General features: G+C 42.1%; 1 protein-coding gene and 1 pseudogene across 4 annotated transcripts in view; one reads left to right on the forward strand and one right to left on the reverse strand.

Moving 5' to 3' along the window:
• The window catches only part of CTNNA2 (catenin alpha 2), a 1,404,594-nt gene that overhangs the window by 702,836 nt on the left and 683,933 nt on the right, over window positions 1-17,825 (forward strand). The window lies entirely within an intron of this gene.
• On the reverse strand, window positions 7,934-9,283 carry LOC105609189 (non-POU domain-containing octamer-binding protein-like; annotated as a pseudogene).

Genomic DNA, 17,825 nt, shown 5'->3' on the forward strand with positions numbered 1-17,825 from the left:
TGTCCAGTTCCCCAAATTAGAATCATGGGTGGGTTAGATCTGTGGTATTCAAACTTTTTATAGAACTCTGTGTCCAAACAAAATCCTATTTTGCTAGCCTAATATATAAAGCAGCTAAGAAAATAGAGCTGCTTCAACAGATTTGGGAGACCATTCAGACCATCCATGACCTAGGCACCCAAGGATGCCTTAGCATCCAAGGTGTAAGATTTGTCCTCTAGGAGCCCCAAAGAAGATGCTCTGAGTTTTCTCAGCTGAGCAGTTCAATAAGAGCTGCATTTTACTGAATGAAGATTGTCTGTCAGACATTTCACATTATTTCTCCAGCCTTGATAACTAGCCAGTAGTATTGTTGAAATGGTGTAGGATATTTTTAAATACCGTGTTATAAAGGAATTGTATCTAGGAAAAGATTGCTATAAAAATAAGGACATTCGCACACACACAAACATTAAAAGCCCCCAAAATGGAAGCTCATTAGTCAGGACAATAATAATTAGATTAATTAAAATAAAGATTATAGGAAAGGATGAAAAAATGGAAAAGGTCTGCTTTCATTGCAATCCCAAAGAAAGTCTATGCCAAAGAATGCTCAAATTACCACACAATTGCACACATCTCACACGCTGGCAAAGTAATGCTCAAAATTCTCCAAATCAGGCTTCAACAGTATATGAACTGTGAACTTCCAGATGTTCAAGCTGGATTTAGAAAAGGCAGAGGAACCAGAGATCAAATTGGAAAAAATCTGTTGGATTGTTGAAAAAACAAGAGAGTTCCAGAAAAACATCTACTTCTGTGTTATTGACTATGCCAAAGCCTTTGACTATGTGGATCACAACAAACTGTGGAAAATTCTTCAAGAGATGAAAATACCAGATCACTTGACCTGCCTCCTGAGAAATCTGTATGCAGGTCAAGGAACAACAGTTAGAACTGGACATGGAACAACAGTTCAGTTCAGTGGCTCAGTCATGTCTGATTCTTTGTGACCCCATGGACCGCGCCATGCCAGGCCTCCCTGTCCATCACCAACCCAGGGTTTACCCAAACTCGTGTCCATTGCATTGGTGATGCCATCCAACCATGTCATCCTCTGTCATCCCCTTCTCCTCCTGCCTTCAATCTTTCCCAGTATCAGGGTCTTTTCAAATGAGTCAGCTCTTCGCATCAGGTGGCCAAAATATTGGAGATTCAGTTTCAACGTCAATCCTTCCAATGAACACTCAGGACTGATCTCCTTTTGGATGGACTGGTTGGATCTCCCTGCAGTCCAGGGGACTCTCGAGAGTCTTCTCCAACACCACAGTTCAAAGGCATCAATTCTTCTACACTCAGCTTTCTTTATAGTCCAAATCTCACATCCATAGATGACTACTGGAAAAACCATAGCCTTGACTAGATAAACTTTTGTTGGCAAAGTAATGTCTCTGCTTTTTAATATGCTGTCTAGGTTGGTCATAACTTTTCTTCCAAAAAGTAAGTGTCTTTTAATTTCAGGGTTGCAATCACTATCTGCAATGATTTTGAAGCCTCAAAAAATAGTACTGTTTCCACTGTTTCCTTGTCTATTTGACATGAAGTGATGGGACCAGATGCCACGATCTTAGTTTTCTGAATGTTGAGTTTTAAGCCAACTTTTTCACTCTCCTCTTTCACTTGCATCAAGAGTCTCTTTAGTTCTTCTTTGCTTTCTGCCATAAGGGTGGTCTTATCTGCATATCTGAGTTTATTGATATTTCTCCTGGAAATCTTGATTCCAGACTGGGCTTCATCCAGCCCAGAGTTTCTCATGATGTACTCTGCATAAAAGTTAAATAAGCAGGGTGACAATATACAGCCTTGACATACTCCTTTTCCCATTTGGAACCGGTCTGTTCCATGTCTAGTTCTAACTGTTGCTTTCTAACCTGCATATAGGTTTCTCAAGAGGCAAGTCAGGTGGTCTGGTATTCCCATCTCCTTCAGAATTTTCTACAGTTTACTGTGATCCACACAGTCAAAGGCTTTGGCATAGTCAATAAAGCAAAAATAGATGTTTTTCTGGAACTCTCTTGCTTTTTCAGTGATCCAGCAGGTGTTGGCAATTTGATCTCTGGTTCCTCTGCCTTTTCTAAATCCAGCATAAACATCTGGAAGTTCATGGTTCACGTACTGTTAAAGCCTGATTTGGAGAATTTTGAGCATTACGTTGCTAGCATGTGAGATGAGTGCAATTGTGCGATAGTTTGAGCATTCTTTGGCATTGCCTTTCTTTAGGATTGGAATGAAAACTGACTTTTCCCAATTCTGTGGTCACTGCTGAGTTTTCCAAATTTGCTGGCATATTGAGTGCAGCACTTTCACACCATCATCTTTTAGGATTTGAAATAGCTCGGCTGGAATTCCACCACTCCCACTAGCTTTGTTTCTAGTGATTCTTCCTAAGGCCCACTTGGATTGGTTCCAAATTGGGAAAGAAGTACGTCAAGGCTGTATATTGTCACCCTTCTTATTTAACTTATATGCAGAGTACATTATGAGTAATGCCAGGCTGGATGAAGCACAAGCTCGAATCAAGATTGCCAGAAGAAACATCAATAACCTCAGATATGTAAACGACACCACTTTATGGTAGAAAGCAAAGAACTAAAGAGCCTCTTGATGAAAGTGAAAGAGGAGAGTGAAAAGGTTGGCATAAAACTCAGCAATCAAAAAACTAAGATCATGGCATCTGGTCCCATTACTTCATGGCAAATAAATGGGGAAACAGTGGAATCAGTGGCAGAGTTTATTTTGGGGGTCTCCAAAATCACTGCAGATGGTGACTGCAGCCCTGAAATTAAAATATACTTACTTCTTGGAAGGAAAGTTATGGCCAACCTAGATAGCATATTAAAAGGCAGAGGCATTACTTTGCCAAAAAAGGTCCATCTAGTCAAGGCTATGGTTTTTCCAGTAGTAATCTGTGGATGTGAGAGTTGGACTATAAAGAAAGCTGAGCTCTGAAGAATTGATACTTTTGAACTGTGGTGTTGGAGAAGACTCTTGAGAATCTCTTGGACTACAGAGAGATCCAACCAGTCCATCCTAAAGAAAATCAGTCCTGAGTGTTCATTGGAAAGACTGATATTGAAGCTGAAACTCTAATAGTTTGACCTGATGTGAAGAACTGACTCACTGCAAAAGACCCTGATGCTAGGAAAGATAGGAGGCAGGAAGAGAAGAGATGACAGAGGATGAGATAGTTGGATGGCATCACTGACTCTATGGACATGAGTTTTAATAAGCTCTGGGAGCTGGTGATGGACAAGGAAGCCTGGCGTGCTGCAGTCTGTGAGGTCACAAAAAGTCGTACAGGACTGAGTAACTGAACTGAACTGAGTGATAAAATCTAGAGATTAAAGTGAATGGAGACCCTGAGGAAGGTAGGGACTAGTTGAGAGAAGTTTGGGACCTGTGTTACCACATTTACTCCTTTGTCTACGTCATGGTGTCTCAACAATGGCAATGCTGCCATTTTGAGCAGAATGATTATTTTTCTGTGGGAGGTTGGTCTATGCACTGTAGTCTGTTTAGCAGCCTCCTAGCCTCTACCTCGTAGACGCTGGTAGCACCTCTACCTCCAGTTGTGACAACTGACATTGCCAAATGTCCCCTGAGGGGAAAATTAGCCACAGAACACAATCTCTGGTGTAGACCTTGTCTAGACTTTGCCCCAAACTGTAGATGCTTTTCTGTCTTCTCTAAATAAAATACCTTCAGTCCTTCGTCAGTTTAATGCTATCAGCCTGCACTGTCCAACACAGTAGCCTCTCAATACATGTAACCATTTAAGTTTAAATCAGTTAAAATTGACATTTAAACATCATCCACACTAAGCACGTATCAATGAGTTCCATAGGCACGTGTGTCTAATGGCTACTGTATTGGACAGAACAGAAATAAATACTTCCATCATCACAGGAAGTGCTGTAGGAGAGCACTGCTATAGACAAAACTTTTCTAAATAACGAGTGAATTTTTTGGTCTTTAGGGATAAGAAATTCATCAGTTGTGATTCTTGAGTTTTTAAGAGAGAAGGCAATCACCATGCTAACTCTACTGGCCATCAAAGCTTTCCCTCCCTGAATATTCTCCATGGTGTGCAGGTGGGGAGTAATGTCTGGCCCAGTGTCTGCCCCACAGCCTTCCTGAAGGAAAAATGCAGGTTGGACCTTTTGAAAGAAAACCGCAGACCTATCCATTTCCCTTTAAAGCAGATTTGCTAGCCACAGACGACTCATTCTTGCTAGGGACTCCTGGATCTAGCTAGAACTGGGGGAGTTTAGCAGAAAGGAGAGCCTGAAAAGTGACTGAAAGGATACAGGAGCAGAAGTGGAAAGCCCATACTCAAGGTCACATCTGAAGGATGGGGGATAGCCTGATATAGGAACACCAGTCATGAGTAGTCATACCAGTTTGTTACCATTTGTTTTCCTCGCGTTGGTCTTCTACCACCAACATAAGGGAGCCATTGAAAATTTAGGAGACCTGCAGGGTTGTGCCTGTTGGTTTGTTTTAATTATTTATTTTAATTGAAGGCTAATTGCATTACAGTATTGTAGTGGTTTACGCCATACACTGACATGAATCAGCCATGGCTGTACATGTGTGCCCCATCCTGAACCCTCCTCCCACTTCCCTCCCTCCTCATCCCATCCCTCAGGGTCATCCCAGTGCACCGGCTTTGAGTGCCTTGTTTCATGCCTTGAACTTGGACTGGTGATCTGTTTCGTATATGGTAATATACATGTTTCAGTGCTATTCTGTCAAATCATCCCACCCTTGGCTTCTCTAAGTCCAGAAGTCTGTTCTTTATATCTGTGTCTCTTTTGCTGTCTTGCATATATGGTCATCATTGCCATCTCTAAATTCCATATATATGTGTTAATATACTATATTGGTGTTTTTCTTTCTGACTTACTTCATTCTGTATAATAGGCTCCAGTTTCATCCACCCCATTAGAACTAATTAAAATGTGTTCTTTTTAATAGCTGAGTAATATTCTGTTGTGTATATGTACCACAGCTTTCTTATCCATTAGTCTGCCAAAGGGCATATAGGTTGCTTCCATGTTCTAGCTATTGTAAACAGTGCTGCAATGAACATTGGGATACATGTGTCTCTTTCAGTTCTGGTTTCCTCAGTGTATGTGCCCAGCAGCTAAATGGCTGAGTTGTATGGCAATTCTATTTCCAGTTTTTTAAGAAATCTCCACACTGTTCTCCATAGTGGCTGTACTAGTTTGCATTCCCACCAACAGTATAAGAAGGTTCCCTTTTCTTATCACCCTCTCCAGCATTTATTGTTTGTAGACTTTTTGATAGCAGCCATTTTCTGACCAGGATGAGATGGTACCTGTGGTTTTGATTTGCATTTCTCTGATAATGAGTGATGCTGAGCATCTTTTCTTGTGTTTGTTAGCCATCTGTATGTCTTCTATGGAGAAATGTCTGAGTTTATTTTTGTGTTTGGTGTTAGAAAGTGTTCTAGTTTCATTCTTCTACAGATGGTTGACCAGTTTCCCCAGCACCATTTGTTAAGGAGATCGTCTTTTCTCCATTGTATATTCTTACCTCCTTTGTCAAATATAAGGTGTCCATAGGTGCGTTATCTCTGGGCTTTCTATTTTGTTCCATTGATCTATATTTCTGTCTTTGTGCCAGTACCATACTGTCTTGATGACTGTAGCTTTGTAGTATAGTCTGAAGTCAGGCAGGTTGATTCCTCCAGCTCCGTTCTTCTTTCTCAAGTTTGCTTTGGCTATTGGAGTTTTTTTTGTATTTCCATACAAATTGTTTTGTGTGTTATATTATCTTTATGAAGCAAGTACATTCCATTAAGAGCAAGGCTTTAGTTTATAACCAAAGAAGGGACCTCCAGAAGTCACTTGTGAAAATAATGATTTCAAAATGGTTGTAAAGAAAACACGGCTGATAGTTTTCACAAACAACAACTGGGCACACCATTAAATTTCACACAATACATGGTCCATACTCAAAGAATTATTTACTATTTATCTGAAATTCAAATTAAATTGTGAGGCTCTGTATTTTATATGGCAGCCTTAAAGGAAAGTACAGGATTGGCTGGTGAGGGAATGTACTTCTTGGACCATGGAAAACAAGGGAGGAATGAATGTGGAAAAGAATATGCATTTGACTTGGTTAATGTAAATAATTAAGTCATAGGCTGCAAAGAGTTAGACACAACTGAGTGACTGAGCACACAGTTCTCTTAGCTGGGCTTCCCTGGTGGCTCAGTAGTGAAGAATCTGCCTGCCAATTCAGGAGATGTGGGATTGATCCTTGGATCAGTAAGATGCCCTGGAGAAGGAAATGGCAACGTACTTTAGCATTCTTGCCTTGGAAATCCCATGGATAGAGGAGCCTGGCAGGCTACAGTCTATGGGGTCACCAAAGAGTCGGATATGACTTAGTGACTAAACAATAACAATCTCTGAGGTAAACTTGGTTTTAACCAAAACCAGTTTGATCAATTTATTGGATGCATCCATATAGGAAGCTGTATTTTGGGAAAGTGAGATTAAGAAGACAAAATCTTCTGCCCAGTATGAGTTGCCCTCTCATGGAGGTATCAGAAATGCAAATTGGCATTTTAAAGAAAATGTTCTAAGCAAAATCTCAAGTGATGGGCAATAATGATCTGGAAGAAAATGTCATTAGTTCTGCTTATGAGTTCAGAGAAGATTGTTGCAGGTGAAGTGAAGCTTAAGTTGGGCTTTGAAGACAATAAAGCAGAGCACAGTTAAGAAAAGGGCAGGTGTGATCACAAACTTGGCCCATCGTCAAGGGCATCGGAGATGTGGGCAAGTGCGAAAGGATATTGAGCGGTGGTTAAAAGATGGGCTGGAATCAGGTCGTGAGGGGCTGTAATCCGGGAGGTGTGGGGAGGCATTCAAGCAAGGGGAGAAACAAGATCTAACCTGTAATTTAGGAAATGAAAACAGAAATATAAGTGGAAATGTATTTAAAATACATCCAAAATTATAGTATCAAATTTGGTAAATATTTCCTTAATATTTTTTAATTATTTTATTTTGAGCCAGTTCATATGTCATTTCTCAAGGGACCAATGGGAAACAGCAGTTAAGATAATGGACTTGGGGTTAGATGCTGTAAGAGTGGAACCCCGGCTCTGCTGCCCCAAGGAAGTTAGCTAACGTTGGTGCTCACCTGAAAGATGAGACTGCACTATATACCGCATGGTGACTTGTTGTTGCTGTTGTCACTCCGTCATGTCAGCTTCTTTTCAACCCCTTGGACTGCAGCATGCCAGGCTTCCCTGTCCTTCACTCCGTCCCAGAGTTTGCTCAGGCTCATGTCCATTGAGTCAGTGATGCCAGCCAACCATCTCATCCTCTGTTGCCCGCTTCTGCTCCTGCCTTCAATGTTTCCCAGCCTCAGGGTCTTTTTCAGTGAGTTGGCTCTTTGCATTAGGTGGCCAAAATCTTGGAGCTTAAGAGTTTTCAGTAAAATGACATACATATAAAATGCTTAGCATAAACTGCCTCACAGTGCTCAACAAATAAAAATTATACATTTTGATTAAAATGATCTTTGATTAAAATTATTAAAATAAGTATACATTTGATTTAAAAATTATACACTTTGATTAAAAAGAATCTGTAGTTCTTGTGTTTCACTGCTAATTTAAGACCTCTGAGAGACAGTGCACTAAGTCGTGTCCGACTCTTGCGACCCCATGGACTGTAGCCTACCAGGCTCCTCTGTCTATGGGATTCTCCAGGCAAGAATACTGGAGTGGGTTGCCATTTCCTTCTCCAGGGGATCTTCCCAACCCAGGAATAGAACCCAGGTCTCCAGCACTGCAGGCAGATTCTTTACTGACTGGGGGGAGGGGGGGCGGGGGTGGTGTAAGAATAAGAAAGCAAATAGAACAGGGTGGACAAAGAGTGGAATGATTAAGATTGATGGGGGCTCTAACTGGATCCATTTTGCCGTGGCTCCCTGGCCCTCGCAGGCTCTCAACAATCACATGAGATTTTAGGAATGCACCACACAGAATTGATTAGTGAAAGGATATACCACATAGAACTGATTTGTTAAATATCACCCCCCCCCCTTACCCTCTGCTTCCAACATACCCCCTAGAGTACTAGAGGCAGGGAAGACCTAAACTATTGGGAGGAATCCCTAACACTTTTCCAGGGTAGAATTCGGCTAAGTCCAAAAAGGATCCTTCTTTTAAGGGTTTTGGGAAACTAGACACTGCAATTTTATTAGTATCGGCGACGTTTGTTTGGAGCAAATTCAGCTCCAGGAGCTGCACAGTTGAGCGCAGGAGGGGTTCCACCAAATGCCCCAATTTTTTCCATTGTAGCAGCTTGGCCAAAGCATTCAGTTGTTGGTGGGGTCAATCCTAAGGTTCCACCTGGCATCATAGTGGCTGGTCCTGGAGGAGCTGGGGTACCAGCTGGCACAGGAGCAGGGGGCATGGCGCCTCTGTTGTTTATGCCCATAGCACCTCCCATGGGCATCTGACCCATCCGTATCTCTTGCTCTCTCTCATCAGGAAAGGTTCCCTTGAATCCTTCCTGCTGTGGTCGCATCGTTTCTTATTGTTGCTGCCGCATCTCTTCCTCATGGCACCTGCGCTTCCTCCTGCCTGAGCTCCAGCTGCTTTCGTTTTTGCACTTCTTGATTGTGCAGCTCTTCCATCCTCCGAAGTTCTTCTTGATGCCTCACCCAATCCTGCCTCATTAGCATGACCTGGTGCTCATGGCGAGCAGCCTCCATCTCCATCTCCAGCTTCTCACTAGATTCCTTGATGTCTCGGTCCACTTGGTCCTGCTGCTGCTTTTCCATCTCAATAAGTGCCTTCCAGCGCATGGCCTACTCATACTCAAAGGAGCCAGGCTGTGCAAATCTGGGTGGCTGTTCTCGCTCTTCGTGAAATTGCTGATTCTTTATAACCAGCTTCTCTGGGAGTCCCTCTTCATCATCTAACTGGTCCATGGGCTCCACAGTCACAGGTCGAGGAAATGTGGTTAGCAGGAAGGAGCCTTCACTGCATCTGTCCAGCTGCTTTCTGAGCAGCTGGCTTCCCGGAGAATTTAACAATGCCTTTTCCTGAGGGCCTGCCTCAATCATCCACAATGACTACAGCCCTCTCCACCTGGCCGAACACAGCAAAGGCCTCCTCCAGCAGTTCATTGGACACATACTGAGGATGGTTAAGACCTCTAGTCCCCTTTAGAAATTCCACCTCCCAGATCATTCTGGAAGTCTAGGGGGATGTAGTCAGATCTAGTGCATTGGCCAAGAACCAGTTTCTGCAGCTCCAGTCCTGCTCACACCATGGCTTCCTCTTAGTGGGCAAAGGGGCTCCCTGGCTAAGGGCACTGTTACTGTCTTAGCCCCTTAAGGCTCCAAAGCCATGCCATTGTCTTTGTCAGAAGTTGTCCTGTCCTTAGTGAGTTCCAGAGTTTATTAAGTTGCTCCTTTTGAATATTTTTCCCTTTTTACTCTTACACAGCCTGAATATGTAACCATTAGGAGCTTGGCAGAGAGAGCTATAGTATCTTCATTACTGTCACCTGCCTCCAGGGATCACAGCTCAAATGGTTTTAGGTTTGTGACCCCAACACCATGTGTCCAAAGAGGTTGCTCCATCACCTGATAAAAGGAGTTATTCTTCCCTTGCCATGGCCTCCCCTCTTTCTTCCCCACACAAGAAAAGGGTGTTGTTTATTTGCTAAGTCATGTCTGACTCTTCTGTGACCCCATGGACTGTATGTAGCCTCCTAGACTTCTCTCTCCACGGAACCTTCCAGGCAAGAATACTGGAGTGGGTTGCCATTACCTTCTCCAGGGGATCTTCCCAACCCAGGGATCAAACCTGCATCTCCTGCACTGCAGGCGGGTTCTTTACCACTGAGCTACCTTGGAAGCCCCAATAAACGCATAGAGATTGTGAATGAAATATGCTTTTTCTTTACAAATTTTTAAGGAAGATACCGAATATCTTTTAAAAAATATTGGAAGATAATTGCTTTACAGTGTTTGTGGGTTTCTGCTGTACAAAAACATGAATCAGTCCCAAAATAATCCCTTTTCTCTTGAGCCTCCCTCCCATCCTACCCCTCTAGTCATCACAGAGCACCAAGCTGGACGTCCTGTGCTATACAGCTGCTTCCTACTAGCTATCTGTTTTACATACAGTAGTGTATATAAGTCAGTGCTACTTTCTCAATCTGTCCCACCCTCTCTTTTCCCTGCTGTTTCCACAAATCTTTTCTCTGTCTGCATCTCTATTCCTTCCCTGCAAATAAGTTGATATTACCCTTTTGAATTACTATAGTGATGAGCTGAGTATTACCAGGAAGAGCATGTGAGGATGGAAGTTCAGTTCAGTTCAGTCGCTCAGTCGTGTCCGACTCTTTGCGACCCCATGAATCACAGCACGCCAGGCCTCCCTGTTCATCACCATCTCCTGGAGTTCATTCAGACTCACGTCCATCGAGTCCATGATGCCATCCAGCCATCTCATCCTCTGTCGTCCCCTTCTCCTCCTGCCCCCAATCCCTCCCAGCATCAGAGTCTTTTCCAATGAGTCAACTCTTCACATGAGGTGGCCAAATTACTGGAGTTTCAGCTTTAGCATCAGTCCTTCCAAAGAAATCCCAGGGTTGATCTCCTTCAGAATGGACTGCTTGGATCTCCTTGCAGTCCAAGGAACTCTCAAGAGTCTTCTCCAACACCACATTTCAAAAGCATCAATTCTTCGGCACTCAGCCTTCTTCACAGTCCAACTCTCACATCCATATATGACCAGAGGAAAAACCATAGCCTTGACTAGACGGACCTTAGTCGGCAAAGTAATGTCTCTGCTTTTGAATATACTATCTAGGTTGGTCATAACTTTTCTTCCAAGGAGTAAGCGTCTTTTAATTTCATGGCTGCAGTCACCATCTGCAGTGATTTTGGAGCCAAAAAAATAAAGTCTGACACTGTTTCCACTGTTTCCCCATCTATTTCCCATGAAGTGATGGGACCGGATGCCATGATCTTCGTTTTCTGAATGTTGACCTATAAGCCAACTTTTTTGCTCTCCTCTTTCACTTTCATCAAGAGGCTTTTTAGCTCCTCTTCACTTTCTGCCATAAGGGTGGTGTCATCTGCATATCTGAGGTTATTGATATTTCTCCCAGCAATCTTGATTCCAGCTTGTGTTTCTTCCAGTCCAGCATTTCTCATGATGTCTTCTGCATATAAGTTAAATAAGCAGGGTGACAGTATACAGCCTTGACGTACTCCTTTTCCTATTTGGAACAAGGAACTTAAATCAAGTCTTAAAAATCTGATTGAAAACCTCCATACCACTTGTCCAAACCATGAAGTCATAAAATATCCATTATACAGTGAAGCTGCTCTCAGTCTGCATACGAGCAGGGTTGCGCTGTCTTTCTCTCACATTAACTTCTATGTGTCTTCTTTCCTTTTTTCTCAGTCCCCAGGCTTAGGGGTCTTCTTCCAGCTGACCACTAAGTCACAGACATATGTAGCTAATCATTTTTCTCTCACAGTGTATTTAGAGAGTCAGCCCACCACATGTCCTTTGCATTGTGTTCCTTGCTATGGGCCTGAATGTGCCATGTGCTGAGATACAGACTCTAGGTATTTAGTGCAGAGAAGCCTACATCCTGAGCAAAAATAAACAGAATCCCTGGAGGCAGATGCTGGACAGGTTCACAAGTCACAGTGTACAGACAGGGAACCCTTTACTAAAGAGAAAACTTGATAAAAACTTCTTGTAGAACATGTGACCCATTGGTAATTATCTTCTCAATGTAGACAACATTATGAGAAATGCCATTCACAATTTTTCTAGTGGGAAATGGATTTTGTAAAAAACAACAATTAGAAATTTTAGATATTTTATGAGATTTATAGGATCTCATAGGATTGATAGTTACATCTTTAGTTATGAGAATGCCTCTACTTTCAGGACAAATGTGTTATTCCATAGTTATTGGATGGGACTCTCAACAACAGGTCAGTCTGTAATGGTTCATCTAATTCTATTATCTGAATTCTGTTGTACTATGTAATCTTAAGGGGAAAAATGATGAGGACATTTTCCTGTGGTTTCTAAACATATATAGATTCAGGCAAATGATAGCAACAGGGATTTAAGTAAACCTGACTCTGCCCAATAGATCGTGTATATTTTAAAATGTGAAAGCTTTCTCTTTATACTTCAGAAAAGCAAGCGATAATTTTCACTACAAATTGTTTCTCCTGCACATTTGTCTATAAGTTTATATTTTGGGGTATTAGCAACATTGCAAGGACTTGGCAGAATAGATCCAAAAATCAATTTGAAAACAACAACAAAAAAATGGAGGGCTGGTTTAGGGAATAAAGCAGAGAAGGTGAGTTGTCAGCAAGGAAGAGTACTCTTTCCTTGCAAAGGCAGTTGCTTGATCCACTTCATTGTCACTCGCCGAGGAAATGAGGAAACTGACCAGAGGGTGTCTTGGTCTCGAGTGATGCCCTGGCTCCTCAGGAATTGTGACTGATATTCAAAAAAGCCCCCTCCACAGAGGCATTCACAATTCTCAGAGATAGAAAAACACTTATTGTCTTTATCATTTGTTGAAAATTTCATTAGTTGCAATTCATTTCCCTTAAACAAAGCTGTATTCAACTAATTCTTTGCCTGGGAAAAGTAGTCATTTTAATTAGATTTTGTATATTATTATTGATTTTAAGGACAATAAAGATACATCAAAAGCACCCCAGGTGGAGCTGGTGGTAAAGAACCTGCCTGGCAATGCAGGAGACATAAGAGACCCTGCTTCAATCCCTGGGCTGGCAAGAGCCCCTGGAGGAGGACATGGGAACCCACTCCAGTTTTCTTGCCTGGAGAATCCCAAGGCAGGAGGAGCCTGGTGGGCTACAGTTCATAGGGTGGCAAAGAGACATGACTGAAGCAAGGTAGCGTGCATGTATGCACACAAAGATAAATCAAAGGTAGAGAAGGGTATTCAATGAAAATGTTACCTTCAAAGCCTAGAATCATAAACATTTGACTTGTTTGAGATTTTAAATATTATCTCACATACTAACATCTTCCATTGAAGAAACCAAGGTCGAGCCAGTTGAGATCATTTGTCAAAAGCTTATTATAGCTTCCCTTGGTGGCTCAGAGGGTAGGGTCTGCCTGCAATGCAAAAGACGGGTTTGATCCCTGGGTTGGGAAGATCGCTGGAGAAGGAAATGGCAACCCACTCTAGTATTCTTGCCTGGAGAATTCCCATGGGCAGAAGAGCCTGGCGAGTATAGTCCATGGGGTCACAAAGAGTCAGACATGAAGGAACAACGTTCCTTTCACTTTCACGTTCATGAAACAACAGTAGGCATGATAATGAAACTATCACATATATGAACCCATTTATTTTCTAGTCCACACACAGGTGTGTGTCTCATGTAGATACTGTATATCTTAAATGGCAAATAGGTATAGATTCAAGCCATACTGAACTCCTATATCAAACAAGACAACCTCCATGCACTGTAATTGATTCATCTATTTGGTGGAAGACTCAAGTTCATTTGCCCATTGAAACTGCAGATTGCAGTGCTTTCATTTGAAAGCCTTCTGAAAATGAATTTTTTATAAAGGGTGTGTTGATGAACCTCTTCCAGCTTCAAATATAGAAAACTTTAAGTGTATCTGTTTTTGTTTAATTTCCTTAAATCCAGCTATACATAATAACTTCAGTAGTGTAACTGAAATAAGTGATCACCAGAAGATTTGTTGACCTGCTTCATCAGGTGGAGAGGATTTGAAATGGGAAGAAGCAGTTTTCATAAAATAAATTAACAGTTTGTTCTGACCATTTGAGAAAAGAAACTTTCCTTCTTATAATCTGTACTCAGTGACATCTGCAGGTGGGAGAGAGGATTTACATAGTTTTTTGGTGTGTTCACCTAATGGAGCTGAACTAAATAACAGTGGGTTAAATTTTGTCTTCATCTTTTGTCATTATTTCCATTTTTCTGCTTCACTTGTTCATTGTACCTTTGGTTTAGTGTGAGGAGTTAATATTTTAAGACTATGCTGATGAAGAGGAACTAAAAAGCCTCTTGATGAAAGTGAAAGAGGAGAGGGAAAAAGTTGGCTTAAAGCTCAACATTCAGAAAACGAAGATCATGGCATCTGGTCCTATCACTTCACGGCAAATAGATGGGGAAACAGTGGAAACAGTGTCAGACTTTATTTTGGGGGGCTCCAAAATCACTGCAGATGGTTATTGCAGCCATGAAATTAAAAGACGCTTACTCCTTGGAAGGAAAATTATGACCAACCTAGATAGCATATTGAAAAGCAGAGATATTACTTTGCCAACAAAGGTCCATCTAGTCAAGGCTAAGGTTTTTCCTGTGGTCATGTATGCATGTGAGAGTTGGACTGTGAAGAAAGCCGAGCGCCGAAGAATTGATGGTTTTGAACTGTGGTGTTGGAGAAGACTCTTGAGAGTCCCTTGGACTGCAAGGAGATCCAACCAGTCCATCCTAAAAGAGATCAGTCCTGGATGTTCTTTGGAAGGACTGATGCTAAAGCTGAAACTCCAATACTTTGGCCATCTCATGCGAAGAGCTGACTCACTGGAAAAGACTCTGATGCTGGGAGGGATTGGGGGCAGGAGGAGAAGGGGCCGACAGAGGATTAGATTGCTGGATGGCATCACCGACTCGATGGACATCAGTTTGAGTGAACTCCGTGAGTTGGTGATGGACAGGGAGGCCTGGCATGCTGCAATTCATGGGGCTGTAAAGAGTCAGACACGAATGAGCGACTGAACTGAATGGACGTAAGATGAGTTTTAAAAAATCACTTTTAGTATTTATCAATAGTTTTCTTTGCTATGTACTGCATTCAGCTTGTTACCATGGGCTCAGGAAGAAGTCAGAGTTCTACAGACTGCCTTCCTACTCGAAAGAAAATCATTTGTACCCATACTTATTCTGGCTTTTCAGATTTAGGCAAGTGCCCTTATGTCCTTATTTCTAGCCAACTCTTCAAGGAAGTTTCCAGTTGAATTCTTTAAGGGGGGAGATATTCAACAAATGGACTCATGATATTTTTGTACTCAAGAGAATGTGGGTGGATAATACTAAGACCACTTATTGTGGAACAACTGTTTATAGTTCATTAAGTAAATATTCCCATCGTGTGAGATGTGTTGTTATGTCCATTTTACAGATGTGGAAAACTGAGAAGTAATTTCTTAGATGGTGTAATTAGGATTCCATGGCAGTTGTCTTCTCTCCAGACCGAGTGTCTACTCTAGGACATGGGTTATATAGGTACCACACCTCCTTGGCTAGCTTTGTAACACTACCTTTCGAATTCTGATCAGTGCAGAGGAATCACTTATCGGTCTTGTTAAAATGCAGATTCTGATTCTGACTAAGGCCTGGAATTCTGCGCTTCTACCCAATTCCCATCCTTTGGTGCCTGAGATTCCACGCTTCCTGCAAGTTCCCTGGCTCCTGTTCTCAGCACACATCTGGTAGTGAGGCACTTGGGAGTCCCCTGTCAACCAGTGGTGGATCGTGGCCCTGTCCTGCTGTAGTGGTCATCGCCACTTCTTCATTATCATTAACTGCTTCTCCTCGGAAAATACGCCTGTAGGTAGGAGTGTATGGATCATTGTGCCTGTGTGTGCATGCTCAGTCACTTCAGTTGTTTTCGACTCTTTGCCACCCCATAGACTGCAGCCCACCGGGCCCTCTGTCCATGGGATTCTCCAGGCAAGAATACTAGAGTGGGTTGCCATGCCCTCCTCCAGGGCATATTCTTGACCCAGGGATCGAACCTGCATCACCTGTGTCTTCTGCTTTGCATGCAGATTCTTTATCACTGAGCCACTGGAGCAGCCCCATGTATCTTTATAATATACATGAAATCTTGAGATGAATATATCTTAAATTATAAGAGTATCAATATGCAGAAATCATTCTGTTTGCAAATATCCATTTTACAAAGTAACGTACTTCGAAAACAAATTTATGGTTACCAAAGAAAAAACATTCTGGGGAGGGATAAATTAGGAGTTTAGGATTAACATGTACATACTACAATGAGTAAATCAGATAGTCAACACGGACCCAGTGTATAGCACAGGGAACACTACTCGATATTTTGTAATAACTTATGTGGGAAAGAATGGGAAAAAGAATGAATATATATCCCTTCTTTTATGTATATAAAAAACGTAATCACTTAGCTACACACCTGAAACTAACACAGCATTTTAAATCAATTATGGGAAGTGAAAACAGTAGTCACTCAGTCCTGTCTGACTCTTTGCTACCCATGTACTGTAGCCTGCCAGTCTCCGGTGTTCATGGAATTCTCGAGGCAAGAATACTGGAGTCAGTAGCCATTCCTTTCTCTAGGTGATCTTCTTGACCCAGGGATAGAATTTGGGTCTCCTGCATTGCGGACAGACCCAGAAATCAAATCTGGGTCTCCTGCATTGCAGAGAGACTCTTTACTGTCTGAGTCACCAGGAAAGCCCAAATCAGTGATAGTCCAATATAAAATAAAAATTAAATTTTAAAAAATATTCATTTTACAAAGCAGCACAGCAGGGCTGTGTTTAAAGTGGGCCTCATACCTGGCAAACCATGTTCTGCAGAAGCCTTGTATCCCGGGTGACTGAAAATTAGAAGTGTAAAGAAAATGAAAAATGCCTTTTCAGTCTTTATATTGTGTGTTTTTGCTCAGTTTATGCAACCAAATTGGAGCTTGATTGGTTTAAAGGGTCTGACCTCCATGGCTCTACCCTAAGTTGTTGTATCTTAATCCATAGTCTCTGGGGAGCATTTCACTTAACTGGAATAAAACCCACCCCAGCAGGGTTTGTATTAGCATATGCTTTTGTAACAGTTCAGAGACATCCTAAACTGAGAGGTCAAAACTGTTTATGATTGGTCCTGAGAGTAGCTAAGCTAAACTAAGCTAATCTAAGGCAGCTCCAGGTTGCTAGAGTGAATTTTACCTAGAATAAAAATTTCAGAAACACCAGGATTCCTTAGCCCTGCAGCCATGCTGAGCTTTGCCTGCTGCGCAGTAATGCCTTTGGCATTCCTTCTTTGCAGGGAGGAAGGGGGGGGGGAGGGGGGAGGGTTAATTGCAGAAGAGCAGTGTTAGGTGCAGAAAGGAGTTAGATGGATGCTGTGGTTTCTGGCAGACCGCCAAGTCTGTGGCTGGCCTGCTGTCAGTCCCACATCTGCATCCCTGAGTGGCCAGCACCAGTGGGCAGGTGTGTAATTAACATCATGAGGGCATGTGGAGACCAGGGAAGCTGATGCCTTAGAAAATGAGGTAAGGCGCTTTCCCCAAATGAGAGACCTCAGGCTTAGGTCCTTGGTCCTCTGTTGCTGGGAATGGGATATGCTGTGGACAGAAAAGTTTACCTGTATGTAGCAATAGGGGGCTGGTACTAATACATGCCAAGGAACACAAATGGAGACAGTTAACTCTGTCCCCCAGATAATGCATCTAAATAAAGTATCTCAGTTTTTAGTTTCCATCTTCATCGAGCATGGGGAGGTAAAGTGGTGCTATTTTTACACTATCTGAAGTTAAATAAAACTTTACATATATTTCATAATTTATGAGCCTCCTTTTAGGTACTTTTGACATTTATTTCACATTTTTAACAGTTTAAATTCTCTCCATACAGTAATGACTTTTTTTGTGTGTTGGGAGCATATGCACTAAGCTGTATGATAGCTGATAA

This window comes from Ovis aries, chromosome 3 (genome assembly GCF_016772045.2).
Source record: "Ovis aries strain OAR_USU_Benz2616 breed Rambouillet chromosome 3, ARS-UI_Ramb_v3.0, whole genome shotgun sequence".
NCBI classification, from domain to species: Eukaryota; Metazoa; Chordata; class Mammalia; order Artiodactyla; family Bovidae; genus Ovis; species Ovis aries.